Source organism: Balaenoptera borealis, assembly GCF_965194805.1.
Source record: "Balaenoptera borealis genome assembly, chromosome: 1".
In the NCBI taxonomy this organism is placed as follows: domain Eukaryota; kingdom Metazoa; phylum Chordata; class Mammalia; order Artiodactyla; family Balaenopteridae; genus Balaenoptera; species Balaenoptera borealis.
Window position 1 is genome coordinate 146811319 of NC_138860.1, and position 26708 is coordinate 146838026.

The 26708-nt window shown below is 43.3% G+C and overlaps 1 protein-coding gene and 1 pseudogene across 27 annotated transcripts in view; one reads left to right on the forward strand and one right to left on the reverse strand.

The window, feature by feature from the left end:
• Positions 1–22146, forward strand: part of LOC309613193 (uncharacterized protein) — a 170446-nt gene extending 148300 nt beyond the window's left edge. For 23 of the 26 annotated variants that reach the window (XR_014235553.1, XR_014235554.1, XR_014235555.1 and 20 more), the window contains one exon: positions 16658–17935. The gene's annotated coding sequence lies outside the window, so the exon portion shown is untranslated. Of the gene's footprint in view, positions 13794–16657; positions 17936–22061 lie in introns of those variants that run through there. The other 3 variants (XR_014235547.1, XR_014235548.1, XR_014235552.1) reach the window with 3 other exon arrangements.
• A 3757-nt stretch (positions 22147–25903) lies between these two features.
• Positions 25904–26664, reverse strand: LOC309612867 (ferritin light chain pseudogene; annotated as a pseudogene). Its single transcript has one exon. The product of its transcript is annotated as a ferritin light chain pseudogene (transcript).
• Between the last annotated feature and the right edge of the window lie 44 nt (positions 26665–26708).

Here is a 26708-nt window from a genome sequence, read left to right on the forward strand (position 1 = left end):
CTTCCTGGCACTTTTGCTTTAGAGGCCAAAGGAAGTAGCTTTAACAACTGGTGCTAAAAGTACCTAAATCTCATATATATAAAATTGGCCCATAAAACTTCCTTCTAGAAAACACTTCCTTTTGTGTGTGTGTGTGTGTGTGTTTGTATGTGCGCGTGTGTTGTCTTTTCACTTTCTTTTTTATTTTATTTTATATTGGAGTATAGTTGATTAACAATGTTGTGTTAGTTTCAGGTGTACAGGAAAGTGATTCAGTAATACATATACACGTATCTATTCTTTTTCAAATTCTTTTCCCATTTACGTTATTACAGAGCATTGAGCAGAGTTCCCTGTGCTATACAATAGGTCCTTGTTGGTTATCTATTTTAAATATAGCAGTGTGTACATGTCAGTCCCAAAGTCCCAATCTATCCCTCCCCCACACCCTTCACCCCTGGTAACCATAAGTTCATTCTCTAAGTCTGTGAATCTGAAAACACCTCCTGTGAATGTCCTTTGGTGACTGTAATCATTTGCCAATCATTGACTAAGTAGGACACTGGAGGTTAGATGTGATTCATGCCTCCAAAGAAGACAAGACACAGTCATTCACACACATATAGTGCAATGTGCTAAGTTTAATAATAACCTCTACCTAATATGCAGAGGCTGTGGTAATCAGCTTTGCCAGAAAAGTGTCAGAAGGGGGTGATACTTAAGCAAAATTGTCAGTCAAAAGGATGAATGCATCCAATTGGATGAATAGCATGGACGGCGTGGAGAGGAAATGACTTTGAGTAGCTGGGGGGTTGGCAGATGGAGAACAGGGTCTGGAGATGAGGGCTTGTGGGAATTATGGTGGTGACCATGACCTCTTCTTCCCAGATCACAGTGAGCTCATGTGCCCCAGTCCAGCCCTGAGGCCCAGGCAGGGGTGCTCTCACAGGTTGGGTACCCACTGGTTCCCTGAGGGCTAAAGGGTGTTTTGAGATGTCGCAGAACTCTCTGAATGGCCTCTCAGGGTCGCCAAGTGATTTGGGGTTTGAACTTGAGGCACAAGTGGGCATAGATCACATTCTCTCCATGACCATCACACAGCTCGACAGCTGGTGGTCAAGGGTCCAGGCTCAGGAAGGCATGGCCTTAACTCAGACCTCAGGCTGGTGGTCTTCAATCTGAGGTTTATACCCCCTTGGAGGTACCTACAGACTTCTCAAGAAATGTGCAGGCATAGATAGTTCTAGAGGAATCAATGTCTAGCACTGCAATTTCCATGTGTGTTCTTTCCCAGCATTGATCTTCCCAAGGGCATCGGTACTGGCAAAGATTCTCCCCACTTTCCTACCTCCCTTTTCATAATCTCCATTCCCAACCCCCATTTAAACACCTATTGCCTTATGGTTTCAGGAAACTAAATCAACTAAAAGAATTACACACACACACTTGACAGAAGTACTGGATGGTTGATCAAAGACTAGATTCTAGCATAAGAATCTAATACATTGGGATAAAATTCTGTGGGAGAAGTGAAATAGAAGGAAACAGGAGTTTGAGTTTTTCAAAAAGAAAAAAAGAGTAATGTAAAATTTCCAACTGTTAAAGGAGAGCATGTTTATACATTGTTCAGATGGATTGTGGTGGGTTTGAAGTCACTAGGGTATTTAGACTAAACTGGGTACATGCAAAAATCATAATGTAAGAGTTTTATTTTAAAATGTGTGAGGGGGTACAGAGCTTTTACAAAATTGTTTTAAGGGTACAGGAGGAAAACGTTTGCAGACCACTGCTCTACCGAGCCTGCCTGGCAAGGCATTCCTGGCCTGGGGACTGGACTTTGTTCTGTGGGCCAGCGGTGTTCCACTCATTCTCCATTACCCTCAGGAGTAGGATCCAGAAGCTGGGATCCAGGGTCTCATTCAGGGTCCCTTCCCCCGTCTCCTTCCTGGGGATTGGTTCCCACATTCTCAGGAAACGTCACACACAAAAGCCTTCATTCTGCATATTTTCTCCCATTATTATGTTCAAAGCCCATTAGAAAGAGATTCGTGGTTCCTTTGACTAGATCCCAAATCCTTAGCAGCAAACCTTTAGGTAGAGAAAGCTACATCTTTATGTCTTTAGGACTAAAGCATAACAGTGGCCTTGATTATCTCTTTGAAGAGAGAAAAACTGCTTTTATTTCTTTAAGAAGTGTTACCCTCATTCCTCCCCACAAGGGTTGGATATAGTGCTCTAGCTAAGTGCAAATAGCCGATGCAATAAGAAGGTCCCTGCAGGCCACTGCTGGGTAGAGAAAGAGAGTGCTCTCTGATGCCACCCACCACTTCAGAGCTGTGTGATCTCGGGCAGCTGTCTTAACCTTTCTGAGTCACAGTTTCACATCTGTAAGGTGAGGTCATAATGTGATCCTCTTATGATTTTTGTAAACGTTACCTGAGATAATTATGAAAGGTGTGAAAAGTAGTAGGCGGCTAATAATGATTTTGAGGTTTGACTCCAAGTGCTCTTCCTTATACTGCATGTGGGGAAACAAAGGGGAAGGGGATAAAAGCACATTCTCAAGAAATTTGCAATCTAGTGAGTCATGCAAGCCTAGCAGGCAGTTAGAGCAGAGCAGTGGTGCTTACAGGGGCAGAGGCACACGTGGGCTATGATGGCAGAATATGAGGAGGATTGCAGATCTGGCATTGGGGTAGGAGATGGCTTCTTAGAGACCCTGATGTCTAAGTGAGGAACTGAAGGGCAAGAAGGAGCTGGCTAGGCACAGAAGGAGAAGGGCCAGTGTGGGCACAGGGGAGTCCTGAGCAAAGGCCTGGAGGCAGAGACTTTTGTGTGGGTTGGGATGGGATGGGGTGTGGCGATCAGGCTGGAGAGGCTGCTGAGAAGGGGCCAATTGCCATGCTAAGGTGCTACGACTTACTTTCTCTTCCTAAGAAGGAGCCATTGCAGGGTTTAATCTGGCCTGCTTTGTGGTTTACAAACCTCCCGCTGTAGGGAGGAGTAGGCAACCGGGTGTCAGTCTGGAGATCAGGGAGATTGGGAGTTCTTCTCGTCCACAAGCCTTTCAAGCGCACAGAGAATGTTTTCCATACCTTTGTAAATTCAGGGCCCAGGACAGTGCCTGTCATGGAGTAAGAGTTTGATGAAATGCTTGTTGAATGAACTAGTCAATGATTCTGTGAACTAATGTCCCCCAATTTTATAATAGCTAGGCCAAAAAGTACTGCTGAATATAGTTTCTCATCAATGTCCACTTTGATTGTCCCCTCAATGCTCTCAGCACGTTCAGGCCTGTAAACATGGCAGCAGATAAAAGTGATCAAACTGCCTGCTAGTTAGCTCAGAAATTGCCCTAAGCATCCCATGCCCACTCGAACATTGAACCAGCACTGTCCCCTGGTCTCTGTCTTCTTTGTCCTCATAATTTCTTTGCTGAGCTCTATTTAGATTGATGGCCACCTTCCATGGTCTGATTTACCTGCCTCCATTCTGGTACTTGCGGAAGGTGCCTTTCTCTTCTTCCAAGGCCATTCCCACTTACCCAAGGAAGGTGATCAGACCATCAGCGCACAGTTTGTAACATGAACAGAACAGACTGATAAAACGCCAGCCAAAATGGAGACAACAAAAATCCCTTTTCAGTTCATTTAGTGTGGCGACCCTATTATGGGTACAATATGATTTCTTTGAAGCTTTGTGCAATTTTGAGAGTTAGGACCCCCTGAGCTACTCCACTTTGGGGAATTTTATCTTGGACTTCCTTCAAAAGTCTAGACTTCAGGGCTTGTAATTATACTGCAGGACAGTGGGAAAGCAGTTGAGGAGGAGAAATCAATGAAAAGGATTCTTATCATAAGCTCCTTCTCTAATTTGGGGAAACAGAAATCTCTGCATGTTTTCTCAATAAGCACTCCATCAGAAGCCTTCTTATCCTGACAGGCTTCACTCTTTCATAAACACAACAAGAATAACCCCTGCACGCTGGCCTATCATAGTCAAGTATGAAAATGTGAATTCCACGGGTCACTGTTTTTGCAGCCGCCAGATGTGGATGAAAGGAGAAGGGTGTTTTATTGTGTTTTCTCAAGAAACAGAGAAAGGTCTGTCCTGAGATGGGCCTGCTTTCCTCCCACACAAGTGGCCACCATGTGGCCAGAGGACAGCTAGCTAATTTGCAAGATTAAGCTTTTCCAAATATTTGGAATTGGTCTATTCTGTCTTCAGCTAATAAAATGGATTTCTGCTCCAAAATGGGTTTAGGAAGCAGACACAAGAACTTCTAAGGGCTTGTTGGCAAGTTACCTGTTAACAGGGTCCATATGTCAAATGGATGTACAATGGGTAGGCCTTATATGGACCGTCTCCTACTTGCCCTCCCAAGGATGCCTACCTTCCTGCAGAGGTTCTACTGAGGGCAGATGGAAGCCAGTGCCAGCTGATGATGAGAGATGCTCAGGACATAAGCTTCTGCCCTCTGTCGCACACATACCCTAGAAGTGCATAAAGAACAAGTATACATTAAAAAAACCAAACACCTACCCACCAAATGAGAAATCTAAATTAACTGCAAATATCTTTATCTGATTCTATGATTCATTCTTTCGTTTAATATTGAGTGTCTACAGCGTGCCAGAGATTCTGTTAGGTTCTAAGGAAATAGATGAAGTAAGACTGTGTCTTACTGCCTTAAGGGAGGTGGTAGTTTAAGGTGATAAACATCTATAATATAAAGTACTATAAAATATAAGCTGTTAAAGGAGTTTTTGGAGAAGGAGGTCGAGATTTTTTTTTTTTAATTTTATTTATTTATTTATTTATTTATTTATTTATTTATTTATTTATTTATGGCTGTGTTGGGTCTTCATTTCTGTGTGAGGGCTTTCTCTAGTTGTGGCAAGTGGGGGCCACTCTTCATTGTGGTGCGCGGGCCTCTCACTATCGCGGCCTCTCTTGTTGCGGAGCACGGGCTCCAGACGCGCAGGCTCAGTAGTTGTGGCTCACGGGCCCAGTTGCTCCGCGGCATGTGGGATCTTCCCAGACCAGGGCTCGAACCCGTGTCCCCTGCATTGGCAGGCAGATTCTCAACCACTGCGACACCAGGGAAGCCCAGGTCGAGAGTTTTTGAGAGAGGCAGGGAATTTCACTGTGTAAGTAGCCCTTACTTACACAGAGTTTAACACAGAGTTTGTGTTAAAGAATGAGGAGGAGGTTTCCAGCTGGGGAAGTGTGTTCAAGGAAAGAGGATAACCTCTTTAGAAAGAATGCTGTGTTTGGGGAGTGACATGTTCACGTGGTGGATTGTGAAGTAGGAGGAAAGTGAGAGGTGGTCCTGAGGAAGTGAGAAAGGCCAGAGCCCTGTCACCAGGAACATTAGTCATGCTTATGCATTTATAGTTGGCTCTGCAGGCAATGGGGCAGGGGCACGGTGGGACACTGAGGAGTGCTGAGTGGGAGAGCATGATGGCCATTCCATAGGGTAGAATTGGTTTGGAACTGAGTTAGATAATATGTATTCAGTCCAGCGAATGAAGCATACCTGCTGACAGTGAACTGTAATAAAGGATAATGAACTTTCATATGGTAAGATGGAGCTCTTCCCTTTGCCTCTCAGATCTACTCTGCATCCTTCTCCTCCATGCTCTGTGCCCCAAGGCACTGACCTATATAGACCATATCAGTGGTTTCCTAGCCCTCTGGTTCTAGCTGGGTTCTGCTAATGAAAGCCTAGGCAAGATGTGGGAAGGAGAGAGTAGAGTGAAGTCAAGCGGATTTATTCTCCTGGGTCCCTCTATTTGGGGTTACCTTGGGCTGATTTGTCCCTTCATGGAAGTCACAGGTCCTCTCCACACGACCCTTTCCTACCAAGATCCGGTAATCTCTCCGTGTCCTCACTCCTTCAGGTGTATGGATGTTAAAAGCCTGTTGGCCCTTGGGTATGTGTTAGTCTTTATAGTTTCTCCACAACCTGCCCACACCTCCCTAAATAATTCCTTCATTAATTTCTCCTTGAATTACCCCAAATTGAGCGGGTCATCAGTTTTTTCATGGGACTCTGACTGCTACTTTACTAGGTAGCACAGCAGTAGAAGGGACAGAACAGCTAGTTCTGTCCAGGGCAGGGAAAAGGGAACCAAGAAGGCTTTAGAGAAGAGGTAGGATTTGAGCCTCATCTTGAAAGAGGAGCCTGAGTTTCCCAGGTGTCAAGAGTGTGAAAGACTTCTGTACTGAAAAAATAGAATAAACAAATGAGTGGCAGAATGAAAGAGCAGGGTGTACAAAGGGAGCCATGGTTGATTGGAGGGAAAGGTACCTGGAAAGTGAGGTGAGATGCAGCAGATGAGGAGGCGAAGATAAAGTGGGTTAGAGTGGATGAACTTTGAATGCTAGCTTAGAAGTGTATGCTTTGATCCTAGAGAAAAGGGACAAGAATGGTGGTAGCACTGGGAATTGAACTAGACGAAGAGTGATAGAAGGATCTGGGAGTGTTTAGTTTGGAGAAAAGACTTGGGAGTGTGATTATTGTCTTCAAATATGTGAAGGATCTGGATAAAAATATGCCAATATGAATCATGGGTTCGTATTTTTTTGGCCCAGTAATTCTATGTCTAGGGATTTAGCTGAAGGAAAGAATCCAAAACTTTGCTGTATTATTTATAATAATCAAGAATTGAAAACCTAAATGATCAGTAAAAAGAGGGTTGTTAAATAAATTACGGCAGATCTTTACAATAGAATAACATGTGATTGCTAAAGTGTCTAAAAAATTTAAAAGCATGGGAACGTACCTTTAACATCATGTTAAGTAGAAAAGTAGGGTATAAAATATTTATACAGAATGATCTCAGGGACATAAAAATATATGAACAAAATGAAGATGTAAAAATCTTACCCATAGTTATTGCAGTTGATGAGTTTGTGGATGACAGATATTCTCAGGTGTTCCAAGGATCATATCTAAATAGGATTTGGAAGTTGGTAGTAACACTGAGATATATACATAGCCTCTAGAGTGAAAAACATTGAATGGGACCCTCATTTAAACACACATGTTATGCTGACTGTTCATTACTACCTCCATCTAATTTATTGAGCATGTAATGTGTACTAGGCATGTTTTCCTTCTACGTCATGTCTCTTCATCCTCTCAGCTCTGTAAGGTAGGCTTTATTTTAACTCACATTAATCAAATGAGGAAACCAGCTTAGGGATAAGGTCAAGCAACTTCTCTAGGGTCAAATGGCAAGTACGTTTCCGAGCTGGGATTTGAACACAGGCTCCCTGACTCCCAGCTGTTATGCTATCCTGCTGGTCCATTACTTTCGCATAGTCCTGTCACTATCTGCAGTCATATATCATTGGCCAGAAGTTTTTTTTGCAATAATGATCTACAATGCTCACAATGGTACATCTTCTTGCTAATGCCTTATAAGTGTTGACTGCATTTAAAGGAGTTGACCCAAAGGGATAAAGTCCCATAGGAAGAGAAGGGGTCAGAGTAAATGCAGTAAAAACTTGTTTAATAAAAAATGTATAGCTAATATTCATTGAGACCTTATCTTGTGCCAAGCAATGTTCTAAGCGTTTTACATGTATTAACTCATTTAATCCTTATAAACACCCTATGAGTTCAGCAGTATTATAATCTTCATTCTGCATACTAGGACACCACATTTAAATAACTTGCCGAGGCCACACAGCTAGACAAGATATACAGCAAGAAGACAAGATATATAGCCCACTATGTTCCTTACTACTGTGCAATACTGCCTCTGTATATGTGTGTAATGAGGTAAATTAAAAAAAAAATCTTAATGGCCATCACCAGAATTCCTCTCAGGGAGATAACTGTCTTTCTTATGAAAATATCTTGATAAACTACTTGGGAGTAAAGGTGTTATGAGGAACTTAAGCAAGAAAAGAATAGGCAATCTTCTCCACCTCAGAAAGTAAGAGGTATTTGTTTTGCTCTAGAAAAAGGGAAGGGAGGGGGAGGTGCAGAGATTCGGTTCCCTTTATCTTTTCCACTTTGCATTGCTATGAATATTGATACTCAGTGAGACATAGCACCTTTCCATAACTTAATGACAATTTGTCTCTTCCTTCATAAGTCGCTCTTTCATTCCTTTCCCCTTTGATTTTGTATTTGATTCTTATTTAAATGTAAAATAGAGTTCTCTCATGGCCGTGAAGAGAGGTGATTATCCAAATATCTTAGCATCTCACCTATATAATAACTGTCTGTGGCTCCCCCATCTAAAAAGATAGGGAGAAAGGGAGTGAGAGAAATCATGACAGACAGTAGTGTTTGCCAAATTGTTTTCTGGAAAAATAATTCTAGGGGAAGTTAATGGATGGGGTAAAGGGCTCAAATGAGTTGGAAAATGCTGCATTAAATAAAAAAATAATGGTTTCTAAATTGCATCTAAGCTACAGGATTTTTTATAGCATTTTTGGTGTTAATAGGGATTAAAACTTCTCTAGAAAGGGGAAGAGGAAGTTAGATAACGTTTCCCAAATACCTGGGACCCCATGCCCTTTGGACAACCCTGGTGGGGAGCAAGGAATATAGGCCAGGATGGCTAGAGGCCTGTTCTCTTAGTTTGCCACGAATGTGTTTTATGACCTTGGGTAAATTCCAGCCATCCAACCATTGGTAAAATAAACAAGGATATGTTTGAGATGGGGGTTGAAGTGTGCCTAAGATTTTGATAGGAGCAAAGACTTTCCAGGTGGAGGTAATTGAATGCGCAAAGTACAAGGCAATTTCCTACCCAGCGATAGGAAACCAAATAATTCTGGCGCTGTTTTGTAACAACTCTACCATGTAAGGAGGAAAGGCGACAGACGTATTTACTTCTGAGAAATGGACTTTCAACAAGTTCTTTTTACTTCTGTTTCAAAGCCCAAAAACCCACCTGCCTTTTCCTAAGTGATCCTGCCCACATAGGTAGACCACATCATAAAAATTCATATATGAAATAAGAAACCTCACTACTTCAGTCACTTTGACAGCCAGACTTTGGGCTTATGGAGAAATTACAGATGAATATCTTTAAAATCCAGTGAAGGAATTTTATGATCCGTTAGTTGAATGGCAGGTCTAGAGTTTTCATATATGGCTTATTTTTACTAATTATATAATACATCCAGGAAAACTTATTAGAAAAGAATTTGTTTTATTAAGAAAAACTTGTATGAATCAGAACATTATTTAGATTGCTAATTGTGAAATAAGTTACTCACTTACAAAAATATCTTGAATTTGCAGCCAATTTACATTTCAACTAACTCCAGTTTCCTCTCGTTTGTATTTGGTGCAGCGTCAGGGATGCAGAAGTGGGTAATGAAGTCCTTGCACTATCAAGGCACTCACAGTTTATGAGGAGACAGACTAGAACATAGCTCAAGATACTAACACAGTGCCCCCAAAGCTCCGTTAGTGTCCATAACAAAAACTCTACAGATCCCAAAGGAAAGAATGTCTTGCTTGGCAAGATGCAGATGACTTCACAGAGATATCTGAGCTGCCTTGTAAAGCTGAATGGGACTTTGTCCTTAAAAGGAAGGACATAAAGGCATTACTAACTCCAAGAGCCTTCCCTGACCTCCATAACTAAGTCAATTTCTTCTACTATGACTCTCATGAACAATATTCTGCCCCACTGTAGCATGTACAACCTCTGACATTTCCATTTTGTGCACCACTCTTTAGTTAACGTCTACCTAGTTAATCTAGTTAATCTTAGACTACATGCCTACGAAGGCAGGGACCACGTCTTTCGTTTTTTTTCACTGTTCAGAACCCAGGCCAGAGAGGCTCCTGTTCAGTAAATTTTTTTTTTTTTAACATCTTTATTGGAGTATAATTGCTTTACAATGTTCTGTTAGTTTCTGCTGTAAAACAAAGTGAATCAGCTATATGTATACATATATCCCCATATCCCTTCCCTCTTGCGCCTCCCTCCCAACCTCTCTATCCCACCCCTCTAGGTGGTCACAAAGCACCGAGCTGACCTTCTGCTGTGCAGCTGCTTCCCACTAGCTATCTATTTTACATTTGGTAGTGTATATATGTTAATGCTACTCTCTCACTTAGTCCCAGCTTACCCTTCCCCCACCCCATGTCCTCAAGTCTGTTCTCTACATCTGCATCTTTATTCCTGTCCTGCCCCTAGGTTCATCAGAACCACGTTTTTTAAGATTCCATATATATGTGTTAGCATATGGTATTTGTTTTTCTCTTTCTGACTTACTTAACTCTGTATGACAGACTCTACGTCCATCCACCTCGCTACAAATAGCTCAATTTCATTTCTTTTTATGGCTGAGTAATATTCCATTGTATATATGTGCCACATCTTCTTTATCCATTCCTTCTTGGATTGGAAGAATCAATACTGTGAAAATGACTACACTACCCAAAGCAATCTACAGATTCCATGCAATCCCTATCAAGCTACTAATGGCACTTTTCACAGAACTAGAACAAAAAATTTTACAATTTGTATGGGAACACAAAAGACCAAGAATAGCCAAGGCAATCTTGAGAAAGAAAAATGGAGCTGGAGGAATCAGGTTCCCTGACTTCAGATTATACTACAAAGTTACAGTAATCTAGACAGTATGGTACTGGAACAAAAACAGAAATACAGATCAATGGAACAGGATAGAAAGCCCAGAGATAAACCCACACACATATGGTCACCTTATCTTTGATAAAGGAGGCAAGGATATAGAATGGAGAAAAGACAGCCTCTTCAATAAGTGGTGCTAGGAAAACTGGACAGGTACATGTAAAAGTATGAAATTAGAACACTCCCTAACACCATACAGAAAAATAAACTCAAAATGGATTAAAGACCTAAATATAAGGCCAGACACTATCAAACTCTTAGAGGAAAACATAGGCAGAATACTGTATGACATATATCACAGCAAGAACCTTTTTGACCCAGCTCCTAGAGAAATGGAAATAAAAACAAAAATAAACAAATGGGACCTAATGAAACTTAAACGCTTTTGCACAGCAAAGGAAACCATAAACAAGGCCAAAAGACAACCCTCAGAATGGGAGAAAATATTTGCAAATGAAGCAACTGACAAAAGATTAATCTCCAAGATTTACAAGCAGCTCATGCAGCTCAATAACAAAAAAACAAAATACCCAATCCAAAAATGGGCAGAAGACCTAAATAGACATTTCTCCAAAGAAGATATACAGATTTGCCAACAAACACATGAAAGAATGCTCAACATCAATAATCATTAGAGAAATGCAAATCAAAACTACAATGAGATATCATCTCACACCGGTCAGAATGGCCATCATCAAAAAATCTAGAAACAATAAATGCTGGAGAGGGTGTGGAGAAAAGGGAACACTCCTGCACTGTTGGTGGGAATGTAAATTGATACAGCCACTATGGAGAACAGTATGGAGGTTCCTTAAAAAACTAAAAATAGAACTACCATACGACCCAGCAATCCCACTACTGGGCATATACCCTGAGAAAACCATAATTCAAAAAGAGTCATGTACCAAAATGTTCATTGCAGCTCTATTTACAATAGCCAGGACATGGAAGCAACCTAAGTGTCCATCGACAGATGAATGGATAAAGATGTGGCACATATATACAATGGAATATTACTCAGCCATAAAAAGAAACGAAATGGAGTTATTTGTAGTGAGGTGGATGGACCTAGAGACTGTCATATAGAGTGAAGTAAGTCAGAAAGAGAAAAACAAATACCGTATGCTAACACATATATATGGAATCTAAGGGAAAAAAAAAAAAGGTCATGAAGAACCTAGTGGCAAGACAGGAATAAAGACACAGACCTACTAGAGAATGGACTTGAGGATATGGGGAGGGGGAAGGGTAAGATGTGACAAAGTGAGAGAGTGGCATGGACATATATACACTACCAAACGTAAAATAGATAGCTAGTGGGAAGCAACCGCATAGCACAGGGAGATCAGCTCTGTGCTTTGTGACCACCTAGAGGGGTGGGATAGGGAGGGTGGGAGGGAGGGAGATGCAAGAGGGAAGAGATATGAGAACATATGTATATGTATAACTGATTCACTTTGTTATAAAGCAGAAACTAACACACCATTGTAAAGCAATTATACTCCAATAAAGATGTTAAAAAAAAAAAAAAAGAAATATAGATCAATGGAACAGGATAGAAAGCCCAGAGATAAACCGACACACATACGGTCACCTTATCTTTGATAAAGGAGGCAAGAATATACAATGGAGAAAAGACAGCCTCTTCAATAAGTGGTGCTGGGAAAACTGGAAAGCTACATGTAAAAGAATGAAATTAGAACACTTCCTAACACCATACACAAAAATAAACTCAAAATGGATTAAAGACATAAATATAAGGCCAGACACTATCAAACTCTTAGAGGAAAACATAGGCAGAACACTCTATGGCATAAATCACAGTAAGATCCTTTTGACCCACCTCCTAGAGAAATGGAAATAAAAACAAAAATTAACAAATGGGACCTAGTAAATGTTTGTTGAATGAATGAACAACATGGACAAAGACAAAGAAATAGAAGATGAGGGCATTTTAGGAGACTGCAGAGCGGTTCATTCAGCATGGCTGGAGTAGGATGCAGAGTGGGACAGGAGACTGGAAAAAACTTCAGCAAAAATTTATGAGCTCTTAGCTACCAGTTTGGAACTAAAGTAACCAGGTGAAAGTGAAAGTTAGCCAACTAGCATTTCTAAATACCCAGTAGGATTCTTTCCCCTCCAACTCCTCCCCCAACCCCCCATTAATCTATTGTTCTGTATGTCCTTTGTTTAAAAGTCATTGTTTACTCTAAAGGCAGGTGAGCAGGCCTCTGAGCTTTTTTTGGTATTTTTTTGAATTCCTTTTGGGTCAAAGACATCTCATTTGGTGGTCTACTCATTCCAAGTAAAAAGGAGCTTTGGGGTAACAAAATCCTTTTCAACCTTCAAAGTGAAGTTCATATACTGCCTCATAGCATCCTTGAACCTCAGGGCTCTAAAAGGGACATGAGCTGAAGAAATTGAGGTTCAGGTTGAGGAAGTGATTTGTCAGGGGCCACATAGTCAGGAAGGAACCACGCTGAGACTGGAACCCAGATGTGTCTGACTCGACTCCATCTCATCAGCCCCTACTTTTCTGAAGCCACTTGTCTTTCATTCAGCAAACTTCTGCACTTCCAGTCTTCCTGCCCCAGAAGAGTTTCCTGTTTCACCTCCAAAGCCATCAGCAGCCCTTAGGGCCCTGCCAAACATCTGGCACTTGACAAGGATGTTCCCTGCTTCCCCCTCTCTGCAGGGCGCTGAAGGGGGTGGGTCATGAATTATGCCTTGATTCTCTCCAGCCACGCAGAGTGTAAATAAACAGGAGCAGGGAAAGCACATGTGTAGATGGATGGTGAACCTTATGTGTCCCTCTCTGAGTGGCTATCTGCAGGAGAGTCCGGGCAGGTCTTCTCTGTAGGAGCCTCAGACATTGCCTCTCTCTTTGGTGGGGATTCCTTGAGCCTCTGCCACACTCCGTGCCCTCAGTTTCTACCCCTCATAAACCTTCTCTTAACCCTCCTATGATACGGAACTGCTTATGCATCCCATAACATGCCATGTTCTGTCATATGTCACGTTTTCCTTTCTGCTATGTCCCTTGTTGGGAATTTTCTCTTTTGATTTGTGGGCCTTTAAGGAAGCTCAGTTTAAGAGAAACTTCCTCTGTGAAGTGTCCTTGATTCCTCCAAACTTAAGGGCTCCTTTGCTTGTTCTCATTCTGCCCTTTCAACCACTTTATACTTCTATTATAGCATTTATCTTATTGGATTATACCTGTCCATCTCCCCCACCAGGAACAGAGTAGCTAAATTACAATTTATTAAGCACTGATGGTGTGCTAGGAACTGTGTTAAAAATTTCACTCATGTTGCCACAGTTAGTCTTTGGAATAACCTTGTGAATTTGGTACTCTAATTTGGGTTCCACTCAAAGTGAAGCCTGATACAAGGATCTGGGTGCTGGTACAGGGATCCCAAGAAGGAGGAGTGAGGGAACAGGGAGAGGGAGACAGGGAAGGAGGGAAAGGCAAAATGAGTGTGTGTTTTGAGGTCATGCCTGTAGGCATTGGGGGTTCAATTCTGTCTCCTAGAAAAGTGAGAGGTTGGGGCATTTACCCACCAGCCACCATGCCTTGTGGATTAGGAGCAGTCCTAGAATCTGGGTGGTCATAGGTGCTCCTACACTCCTGGGCTGAGCTTACCTACACAGGTAGGTAGATTAAGGCAATATCGGAGAAAGCTCTGGGGGAGGATGCTGAAAGATGGGAAATACTTGTTTGAGGTAGGAAGCTGACAGTACAAGATGATTCTGAGCTTGCATGGAAATACCCATTACAGTTGCAACTGAAATTAGGGGTAGATCAACAGAACATGATGAAAGTACTAGAGACATCTGTTATAGGATATAGTCGCATTTTACAAGTGAGAGAACCAAGGCCTCTGACTCTGATGCTTGGGCTCTTCACTGGTATACTAGACTCTGAGTGCCCTCAGGGTATGGATGATGTCTCTTTAATCTCTGCAGCTTCGATGCCTAGTAAAGTCCTGGCACCCTCTGGAGGCTTAGTACATGATAGCTGAATAAATAAATGCATTGTCAGGGTAGTAATTTTGGGATTTGTAGAGTTGGTTCTTACCTCAAACATTCATCCAACTTATGATAAGCAATTCAAGGATCGTATAGCCAGTCAGGAAAGGCAGACAGTAAACAAGTGTTTTTCAAAAATCTGATGAGTGTCTTAAAAGTAGAACTAGGTGTTATGGGAGCATAGAGAAGGGGTTCCCCTAGTTTATGGGTCAGGAAGGCCTTTGGGAGGAAATAAAGTTTAAGCTAATACTCTAAGAATAAGGAAGTTATGGGGGAGGTGGGTGGGAGGAGGAAGAACATGTAAAGAAAGTTCGAGAAGCATGGAGGGATTGCGGAACCAAGAGAAGACAATATGGCTGTAGTTGTAATAACCAAGCCTGGAGAAGTCAGTGGGGTCAAATTGTGGGGGACTACTTTGTAAGTAAAATTAGGAAATACCATTCTGTTTATGATAGGAAAAAGTGATTGGAGGAAAGCAAGACTGGAAGTGGGAAGACCAGGTATGGGGCTGTTGCAAATTTCAAGTGGAAAGATGAGAGTAACTTAGTTTCGTGCCACAGGCATGGCAGGCTTGGCGAAGGGGATGGATTTTGGAGATATGTACAGTCATCCCTCAGTATCTGTGAGGGCTTGGTTCCAGGAGCCCCCTGAATATCAAAATCTGCAGATGCTCAAGTCCCTTACATAAAATGGCATAGTACAATGAGTACAGTCGGTCCTTTGTATCCGGGGGTTTTGCATCTGTGGTTGTGGAGGGCTGACTAAACAAAGTTGAATGGTTAGGACTTGGTGATTGTCTAGAGGGAGGTGAAGACAGGGTGACACCAAAGATGATTCCCAAGAATCTTTCTTGAGCACCTAGATAGGTGGTAGGTGGTAGTGTCATAGGGAGCGTCGAAGGACAAGGTTGGGAAGTGGTAGGTGACAGGATCTATCTTAACCATGCTTGAACTTAAGCAGCCTAAGAAATATCCTGGTAGATAAATGGCCAGTACACAGGCTTGAAGGTCAGGGGTCAGGACTAGAGTTAGGGAGCAAAATTTAAGGAGGCATTCACTCTCAGGGTCCGACTAGTGCAGGGTCAGTACTTGAGAATGAGTGTTTCCTTAGATTTTTCAGGAAATTAAAAGTTTCCTGGGCTCCTTGCTTGCGTCACTCTGGTCCTGTCCCTGTCTGAGTCACAGGAGAGAGGTTTGGGCTGGAATTACAAGTTTGAATGATATAAATATATAGGTGATGGGGTGGACATTTACCATTGTTTAGCTTCCCAGCATTGACTTCCACTTCCTCACAGGACTTAATTTCATTTTGGGGAATTAGTTTCCTCCTTCGTGTATCTTGGACTTTGTGGGAAACAGGTGTTTGTCTCCCACAGTAGAAGCCCAAGAGGGCTCTGAAGGAGCATGGTCTGAATATTAGAGCTGGTTTCTAAAGTTCACAGTACTTGATGTAAATCCTAAGCTAATGGCTCTAGCTAAACAGTTAAGCAAGATGTGCAAAGGAGAAAATGAGTAACTGTCATCCTTTTAAGTTTACTAGCTTATCTGTCTGTCCTTTAGTGTCCCTCTTGCCAACTCGTGATGCTAAGAGTAGAAAATATTCCTCTTCTCTACAGTGTGTTGTGTGAGGATTTGAGGTCAGTACTGGCTGCAGAAATTTTTGTTAGTATCAGGGAAGTCCCGGGAGCTGTTTAAGGGCTGGGGGACTAGGGACCAATTATGGGAGGGGGTCAGGCAGAGTCTGAGAATAAGACAGACACCACTGGAAGCAGAACAGAGACAATGAAAGAAAACAGGTTCTTGGTGACATTGTTGGAAACTGCTGAATCAAGTCTCACCTGAAATTAATTGTGTTAGTAAGTTGAAGGCTAGGCTGCTACTATATAGACTCCCCAGCAAAAGGATTTAAGCAACATAGAAGTTTATTTCTCTCTCACATAACAGCCCAGAGGTAAGTGGTCTAGGGCTGCCAGAGTAGCTCTGCCATTCTCAACATGTGGCTTCCATCTCTAGGTCCCAAGTGATTGCTTCAGCTGACCCATTTCTCAACCCAGGAAGAACACAAGAAGATACGTAGAGCGATCAGCTTCTTTTTAAAGAAAGTGACCTGAGAACTGTACTCATCTCCTTCATTTACATTCCACTGCACGGTCACGGCTAGATGCAAGGGAGGCCGGGAAATGCAGCCTCTGGAGTGTGTGTGGGACAGACGGTCACAACCTTTCCGTCACGGGAGACAGGGAGTTCTATTACTAAAGAGAAGGATGGGAGAACAGATCTTGGGAGTATTGATCAATTTTGCCAAAGCAATTAACTCTTTTTTTCCCCTCCCTGAAGCCAATTTGAGTTGGGGTTTCTGTTCTTTGCAATAAAAATTTGTATTGTATGAGATAGGATCTGTCTCTGAGCCTTTGTCCTCCCCATGATACTGTTTCTCTGTGCCCTTGAAGGGACATTCCGGTACTGTGCTTGTTTGAATGCAATTGAGTTTAATTTGTTAAGGGAGGCAGAGGAAAGGAAATCACCTGGAATTACACTCTGTGTGAGCTACTGTTCTTGGTTATTTACACACTTTATATACTTTAGTCCTTTCATTTTCTTTATCTCCAGGTTGCAGGTGCAGAAACTGGGGCTGAGGGAGGTTTATACACGGTACAAACAATACATAGATACTAGGGTTGCAATATAGCCCCTGTCTGTAGGATTTGAAAGCCCCTGTTCTCGCCACTCCATCCCACTGTGTCCCGTGGTGTTGAGGTGCATGACAGTATCAGAATTAGTGGGGACATGAGGGGTCCGGAAAGCTTGGCAGTGGGGAGTGATAATGGGGTGAGTACAGGGAATAAGAGGACCAGGGCTGTGTGTGCGCGCATGCGTGCGCATGCGTGCCTTCATCTACAGAGGTGGGGAAGCAGTCAGGAGGGAGGTAAGTGTTGAAAGGACTGTGGGGGATCAGTCCCAAAAAGCCCTCACTTTCCCAAGACCCCCTCCTTGTCAACCACACTCCTGATTCCTCTTTGACATGGCGGCGCTTGCTTGTCAACTGGGCATTTATTTGAGTGGGGTGTCTTGCAGACCCAGAGCCTTCCTTTCTCTGACAAGCTTGGGGAGGCTGGTGGAAAAACGGTTGCATCAAATAAGGAGTCTGGAATTTAATGGAGAAAGTTGCTTAAGCCCATCCTGACTGCAAGGGCTGGCGGGAGGCTGCTGCGTTAGCAGAGGAATGGGGGCTGGAAGTGCAGGGCTGCCAGCAGGAGTGGGATGAGGGTGGGGAGGCAATTCCCTAATAAGCTGGACTTCCAGGAAGGAAAGCCCACCCTCTAACCCCCCCCCACCCCCACCCCGCCCAGGCTGAATTAAGGTTGCCTTGGGACGACTCATGCCTGAGAAGTCTCTCTCAAAAGAATTCTATTGTCTGCCCTTCGAGAGGAAACTTGTTCCTTAGAGAGCACAATGAGGACACGGCGCCAAGGACACAGGGAGGAAGCAGGGAGTCCTTGAGTTCTCTAAGAACCTGCTGTAGACTGCCTTTTGGCAAGTGTTCAGTGGGTGGCTGGACACTTGACACTGGTGGAACAACGTGGGCCTTGGGAACAGTGGTGACATGGAGGAGTTAGCTTTCTGAGGGCTCTGCCCAGGCCAGCCCCTCTGCAGCCTACGGTCACCTTGACACTGTAATGGGGAATGTGCAGCCTCACTTCTGTGACTTCCCCGTGTGTTCTCTTCTCGGCCAGTCAAAACTGCTCATTACTCCTGAATAAACATCCCACACTCTCCTCTTCCCAGGTTCACTCTAGTGTCCTTCTTTTCCCACCTATATCTGTTCATCCTTCAGGGCCTGATCAAATGCCACCTCTTCGGGGAAACCTTCCTGGATTGCCCCAGGCAGTCATTGATTCCTACTTTCTGCAAGCCTGTATTATTTTTACCTGCATATCCTTACACCTAGCTTATTGTCTACATTTTGTAGGCACCCAATAAGTATATGTTGGTAAATAAATAGCCCTAACTTTAATGTTGTTATTATTGATAAAGGTTATACATGAAATAATTAAATGATTGTACATGTTCATGGATGAAATTCAAAAGATCTTTTTGTTGAAACTTGTATCTTAATTTTTCAGTTCAGGCTGTGTGGTTACTGGCCCTACCTCTCCAAACTTGCATTCAAGTGACAGGTGACTTCCTAGATGAATGATGTGTTGCTTGTCTTTGACTGTGTACTCTTCACTAAGTAACCTCTCTGTCTGATTTCCATCTCTAAAATACGGGTTTGGCAGATGGAGAGATATACCATGTTCTTGGATTGGAAGAATCAACATTGTGAAAATGACTATACTACCCAAAACAATCTACAGATTCAATGCAATCCCTATCAAACTACCAATGGCACTTTTCACAGAACTAGAACAAACAATTTCACAATTTGTATGGAAACACAAAAGACCCCGAATAGCCAAAGCAATCTTGAGAAAGAAAAACGGAGCTGCAGGAATCAGGCTCCCTGACTTCAAACTATACTACAAAGCTACAGTAATCAAGACAGTATGGTACTGGCACAAAAACAGAAATATAGATCAATGGAACAGGCTACAAAGCCCAGAGATAAACCCATATGGTCACCTTATTTTTGATAAAGGAGGAAAGAATATACAATGGAGAAAAGACAGCCTCTTCAATAAGTGGTGCTGGGAAAACTGGACAGCTATTTGTAAAAGAATGAAGTTAGAACACTCCCTAACACCATACACAAAAATAAACTCAAAATGGATTAAAGACCTAAATGTAAGGCCAGACACTATAAAACTCTTAGAGGAAAACATAGGCAGAACATTCTATGACATAAATCACAGCAAGATCCTTTTTGACCCACCTCCTAGAGTAATGGAAATAAAAACAAAAATAAACAAATGAGACCTAATAAAACTTGAAAACTTTTGCACAGCAAAGGAAACCATAAACAAGATGAAAAGACAGCCCTCAGAATGGGAGAAAATATTTGCAAATGAAGCAACTGACAAAGGATTAATCTCCAAAATTTACATGCAGCTCAATATCAAAAAGAACAAACGACCCAATCCAAAAATGGGCAGAAGACCTAAATAGACATTTCTCCAAAGAAAATATACAGATAGCCAACAAACACATGAAAGAATGCTCAACATCACTAATCATTAGAGAAATGCAGATCAAAACTACAATGAGGTATCACCTCACACCAGTCAGAATGGCCATCATCCAAAAATCTACAAACAATAAATGCTGGAGAGGGTGTGGTAAAAAGGGAACCCTCTTGCACTGTTGGTGGGAATGTAAATTGATACAGCCACTATGGAGAACAGTATGGAGGTTCCTTAAAAAACTAAAAGTAGAAGTACCATATGACCCAGCAATCCCACTACTGGGTATATACCCTGAGAAAACCATAATTCAAAAATAGTCATGTACCACAATGTTCATTGCAGCTCTATTTACAATAGCCAGGACATGGAAGCAACCTAAGTGTCCATCGACAGATGAATGGATAAAGAAGATGTGGTACATATATACAAGGGAATATTACTCAGCCATAAAAAGAAACGAAATTGAGTTATTTGTAGTGAGGTGGATGGACCTAGAGTCTGTCATACAAAGTGAAGTAAGTCAGAAAGAAAAAAACAAATACCGTATGCTAACACATATGTATGGAATCTAAGAAAAAAAATTAGTTATGAAGAACCTAGGGGCAGGACAGGAATAAAGACGCAGATATAGAGAATGGACTTGAGGACACGGGGAGGGGTAAGGGTAAGCTGTAATGAAGTGAGAGAGTGGCATGGACATACAAACACTACCAAATGTAAAATAGATAGCTAGTGGGAAGCAGCTGCATAGCACAGGGAGATCAGCTGGGTGTTTGTGACCACCTAGAGGGGTGGGATAGGGAGGGTGGGAGGGAGACGCAAGAGGGAGGAGATATGGGGATATATGTATATGTATAGCTGATTCACTTTGTTATAAAGCAGAAACTAACACACCATTGTAAAGCAATTATACTCCAATAAAGATGTTAAAAAAAAAATACGGGTTTGGGAACATTTGATACTGAAGCTCCTTAAAGCTGAACAATGCTATAGTTCTAGACCTGAAATATTTAAAATGTGACCTCCCAGGAATGTTTGTATTTTAAAGGAGTTACTTAACTAGGGACAAAAACCCTTAGTGGTCGGACTTCACTGGAGGATGAAATAGCATAGTTCCAAAGGCAAATATTAGCAGAACTTTCTATAGATTGACAAGGTAAAGACTCTTTATTCAGCTTCCTTTGAGTATTGTCATTCAACTTGGTATGAATATACCCACCATTTATAAAAACTTAATCAGGGAAAAGACATGGAGAAAATTTAAATGCATATTGCTAAGTGAAAGAAGCCAATTTGAAAAGGCTATGTACTGTATGGTTCCAACAATACGACATTCTAAAAGAGGTAAAATTATGGAGATAATAAAAAAAAATCAGTGGTTGTCAGGGGATAGGGAGTTGGGGGTGGGGGAAGGGAAGAGATAGAGCACAGAAGATTCTTTTGGGCAGTGAAACTATTCTATGTGATTCTGTAATGGCTGATACCTGACATTATACATTTGTCAAAACCCATAGAATGTACAACACAGAGTGAACCCTAGTGTAAACTGTGGATTTTAGTTAATAATAATGTGTCAGTATTGGCTCATCAATTGTAACAAATGCACCATACTAATGTAAGATGCCAACAGTAGGGGAAATTGTGTGTGGAAGGGAGGGATATATGGGAATTCTGTGTACTTTCTGCTCAGCTTTTCTATAAACCTAAATCTGCTTTAAAATAAAGACTATTAATTAAAAAAAAAAAACTTAACCACACATCTCCTTAATCATAGCTAACATTTATGTAGCTTACCAGGTGCCATTCTCAGCACTTTGTATATATTGACTCTTTCAAAATTTTCACATCAAACGTATGAGCGAAGTACTATTATTATTCTCATTTTACAGATGAGGAAATTGAGGTGCAGTGAGGTTAGGGGAACTTGCCCAGGGTTGCACAGCTAGTAAATGGCAGGGTCCTCTTTGACCCCAGGCAGTCTGGCTGTAGTGTTTGTACCATGCTGTACTACCTGCTTCTACCCTATACCCTACCGTGTGCCAGATGTGTGCTTTATCTGCTCAGGTGGCCCTCTCTCAGGATGCTTTTCAGACCTGCCACAGGCTGGGGTAGGTGACTCTGTTCCGTGCTCTCATACGCTCTGGCCTTGACTCTGCAGACACACCACCTTTAGCGTACGTTAGTTGAATGTATCTTAAGGGATTGCCAAGGAAGTGTTTGACACCTGTTTTGTTGAATCCCAGAGAAACTATGGACTTGTGCTAAACTGCCAACTCGTATCTGTCCAAAAACAGGCAGCCAGCTGAGTGAACTTGCTCTCCTGGTCACCACTGCTTCCTTCTCTGATGTCCTGGGATCTCCTCCTTGATCACCTGTCTTCATCCTGGCTTGGTCTCGGTGTCAAGGCCACCACTGACATTTCCTGTGTCTACTTTTTTCTCATCGTTGAAAATAAAAATAATGTTGGTCACACCCCTATCCTTCAACTCTGCTCTTGTTCTTCATGTTTCCTTAAAGTTTTATCTGCAGAAACTCTCATTTCTGGGACAGAGTTTAATTTAATCCAAACCAGGAGATGAGAAGTCATTTAGGGAGACAAAGAGTTCACTTCCAGTGCCCGACTCTCCTGAAGATCATTTCCTTGCCAGCGAAGACAAAGAAAAGGAGCGAGGAAACAGCTCACCGTGTCAGAAACACTGCACCATGGGTCCCACTCGGTGGACCACCTGGACCTCCCCACTCCGACCAATTCTTCTAATTACGGAAATCTGACCCTGGAGACATGAGTGGAGGTGGTCTGGATTCCCCTCCCTGACAAGTGGCCCCTGGGAAGCTGGACCTCTCCTGGGACTCTGGGGTTTGGGCTGTCACTGAAGATAGGCCTCAGAGCCAAGGTTACAGGCTAGAAACCACCCTAACGACGGCAGCAGAAATAGCCTGTGTGTTCATTACATTCTGTGCCCCATGAATGTGTGTTTAATAAATGAAAGAATATTGATTTCATTGTGTTTGGAGGTTGGAACTTCCCGTCCCCAAGCTAAGTAGGTTGCAAAGCTTGGCACTGAAGCAGGTCTGGAGACGTCATGCAGCTGGAAAGCTGAAGTGAGCGGGGCAGGCAGCCCTCCCCTGCATCTGCTCACTTTGCATCAGCCACGCCTCACCCCTTCCACTCCCTACTCCCTCCAGCCCAGGGACAGTGCCCTTCTTTTGTCCCCCTTATTTCCTGCTCCCCCTTCCCCGGGCTAACTCTTAGCCTTCTGTCCAGGCCCAGCTGAAATGTCAGCTTCTCCAAAGATCCTCTTAAATTCCCCTTCCTTTCTCCCCTTGCAGAGGGCCTGCCCTATGTTCTCAGAGGACCCTGCACTTCCCCTGGCATTACACTTGTGCCACTTAATTGTAATGAATAAAGTCATGGTTTGACTTTCCAGTTAGTCAATAAACCATGTAAGGGGAGAGAATGGCTCTGTCTTGTTAGCCATTTTATCCCTCACTACGGTGCCTGGAAGAAGGGAAGCACACATTAAGTATTTGTCAAATAAAGGAATGAACTCTAAAGTACGAGGGCAAAGACATGGGCCTTAGAGCCAAGGTCACGGGCCAAAAACCACCCTAAGGAGGGCAGCAGAAATAGCCTGTGTGTTCATTACATTCTGTGCCCCATTAATGTGTATTTAATAAATGAAAGAATATTGATTTCACTATTTTTGGAGGTTGGAACCCCTCGCCTTCCAACTAAGTATGTCTTGAATGGAGCAAACACCTTTTCCACCAAGAATCAGAATAGCCCGTGCTAATATATTCTGGGAGAGTTTTGGACCACAGATTAAAAAAAAAAAAGAAAGTTCCCTCCCTTCCAAACCACTTCCTTGAGGATGCACTGAATCACAGTGAATGGCCAATTGAGCTTCCAGTAGGCCCATTAGAAAGTGGGTTGTCATTAGAAAGTGGGTTGTCTCATATTACGTAGGATTAACATTAGGCATCTCTGTCTCAACCCAGTGAAAGGCCTCAAGTGTCCCTGGAATTTCAGTGACCTTTCCCCATCAATGACGACATTGTTCTCCCACCCGATGGCTTAATTCACAGGAAATACAACCCATTCCTCATCATCGCTGCCCACAACATCTGGGATGGGGGCCGAGGGCCTGGGAGCCCTGAGCTCCAGGCACTGAGATGTTACATTTCCTTGCACCAAACCTCCCGGGCTGCAGGGCCTCCTGAGATTTGTTTCCTGTATCTTTCTGCAATCTTTTTGATGGTCTTAGCTGAGAATTAGGAGGCAGTGGCACAGGCTCTAGGAGCCTAGCAGGTCTTAAACCTGTCATCAGCAGAGCTCCTCTGATGCAATAGGCTGAAGCTGGTGATCAAAAACCACCTAGAACTCAGGCAATGGTGTGGGATCCAAAGCCCAGGCAGACCATGTTCATTTAGGGGAAGGCACGAGGGAATAATGGCTGTTGACATGTTTGTTTTTGAATCCCCTCTATGGCCTAAAGACTTTGCTGTTTTGCTGCCTCCATTTTCCTGATGAGGGGCTGTGGCTCAGAGAACACAGCAATTGGATGGAGTATCTATTGAACACCTACTTGTGTTACATGGTATACTAGGGGTTTAAATTCTTTCCCTCCTCTATTTCTCATTGCAGCCTTGCAATGTAGAAACTGAAGCCAAGGCAGAGTTGGCTAATTCTTTTCTGGTGCAATTCAGCCTCGTTAGGCAAACTTCTCCAGCAGCTTGGCAGCCAAAGCAGAGAAGACGAGTGATTGAGTGGAGCAGAATGAAGCATCCATAGGATGGTGAGAGGAGAGTTTGGGCAGGAAAGGAGGTGAGGCTGGTGGGAAAGCAAGGATGGGTCTTATTCAAGGTGAATCCCTCATGCCGGGAGCATGATCGGCACTCAGAACATGTCTTCTGAACAGATGTGTGAATGCTAACCGGGGACTGATGGGCAGGTGAGCCAAGTTCCTGGAGGGTCCAGGGAGGCCTTAGAGCAGTAGGTATACAAGTGAGCTGCTAGGAGCTGGGAATACTAGTGGGGGAATACTAGTGGGGGGAATACTAGTGACCTTTAAGGTTCTCAGAAGAGGAGCCATTTGGAGGGATGAAGTGATGGCAAGGGCCACCGTGGGACCATTACTGGGCAGCTGCAGAAGCATGTGGCAATGGCCACTGGCGCTGAGGAGCAAGAGGCCAATGAGAAACAGCCTGGAATAACTCATTGCATGCACCCCCTGGGTCTTTCACACTATTCTGTGTGGGGAGCGGATGGATGCACATCTCTAACAACTTTGAAGAGTCAAGTGTCAGGCTTCTCCAAAGCTCTACTTCCAAGGGGGAGAAAAGACTATAAACAAAGACTGTAAACGTCTCTATATCAAGGTCCACTTTGCCCTTGTGACGTGAATGTCACCTGTAGTGTGTAACCAGGAAGCTCAGACGTGGGCTGTGGTGCCTCCCAGCGTGTCTGTGGATTTGGTCGGTGGAAGGCAAAGACAGTGCTGATGTATGAATACATTTTCTTTTTCATTCAGGCGCTGCCTTTACTCAGTCAGCCCTGGCTTCCTGCAGCAGAGGTCTGGGCTGTAATAGAGCTGGTCTTATTTTTTATTAAGTTCATGAACTTTGAAGGAAGGAACTTGGAAAAAAAGGTCTCATTACCTCGGGAATGAAGGCTCATGCTTCTTTTAAAGCCAGACACTGGTGTGGCCTTGCTTGTTATAGACACAAATAATCCGGGTGGAAAATTGCAATGGAGTGGCAAGGAGAAAACAGGATGGCTTCTTGGGGTGAAGCAGGTGGGGTGGGGGAGGAAAGGTCAGTGAAAGGTCAACCTAAAATGGAGAGATCCTGAGGAAAGGCATGCAGACTTCAACTGTGGCTAGACATTTGTATAGATTGACTTTGTGAAGACAGAATCTGCCATAGACCCTTCCAGAGTCTGGGATAATGGGAAGAACATAGTCTCTGGATTCAGATGAATTTGGCTTTAAATTTCAATTTGGCTACTTACTATAAGCTTCATGACCTACAATTTCCCAAACCTCTTGAGTTTCAGTTTCCAAACCTGTACAATGTAAAAGAATATCTACCTGGCAGGAGCGTTGAGGGGATTGGATGAGACAGTGCAGGAAAAGTGTCAGGCACTGGGTTTATAAAGAGAAATGCGGTACAAGGCTTCCGAATTCACATTACTGTTATTGTTAGTATTTTTTGCTGCAAAAAGCTTTATTGTTTCCATTTGGTCCAAGTCTTGGGAGAGGGCTCCAGGACAGTTAAAAAGCTGTTCAGTGGCTGCACAGAGAGGCTTCAGGCAGAAGCACTGACACCAGAGGGGGCTTCTCAAAGGCCGCTGGGCTCCAGAGGCTCCTAGTGGTGCTTGAGGGTGGAGCCTTTCGAGGAAATACTTGCCCAGCCCCACCTGGGGACCAGCCAGCCTGCAGAGGTTGGTCAGGTGGTCACCCATCTTCTTGATGAGTTTCACCTGCTCATCCAGGAAGCGGATCTCCAGGAAGTCTGAGAGCTATGGGTCTGTGTGGGCAGAACCCAGGGCATGCAGAGCGAAAAGCGCCTGGTTCAGGTTCTTCTCCATGAACAGGGCGGCTTCCACAGCATCCTGGGCTTTACCCCACTCATCTTGAGATGGCTTCTGCAGGTCCTGGAAGAGGGCATGGCCGCAGCGCTGGTTTTGCATCTTCAAGAGATGTTCGGTGCCCTTGTGCTTCTCCTCAGCCAATTCATGGAAAAAGTCACCCACCCGCTCCAGAGCCACATCATCGTGGTGGAAACAGAAGCCCAGAGAGAGAGGTAGGTGTAGGAAGCCTGCAGATGCAGGTTCACCAGGCGGTGGATGGTGGTCTCCACCTGGGTAGAATAATTCTGAAAAATCCGGGAGCTCATGGTTGATCAGCAATAAGGAGCTAAGCTCAACAAATGGTGTTGGC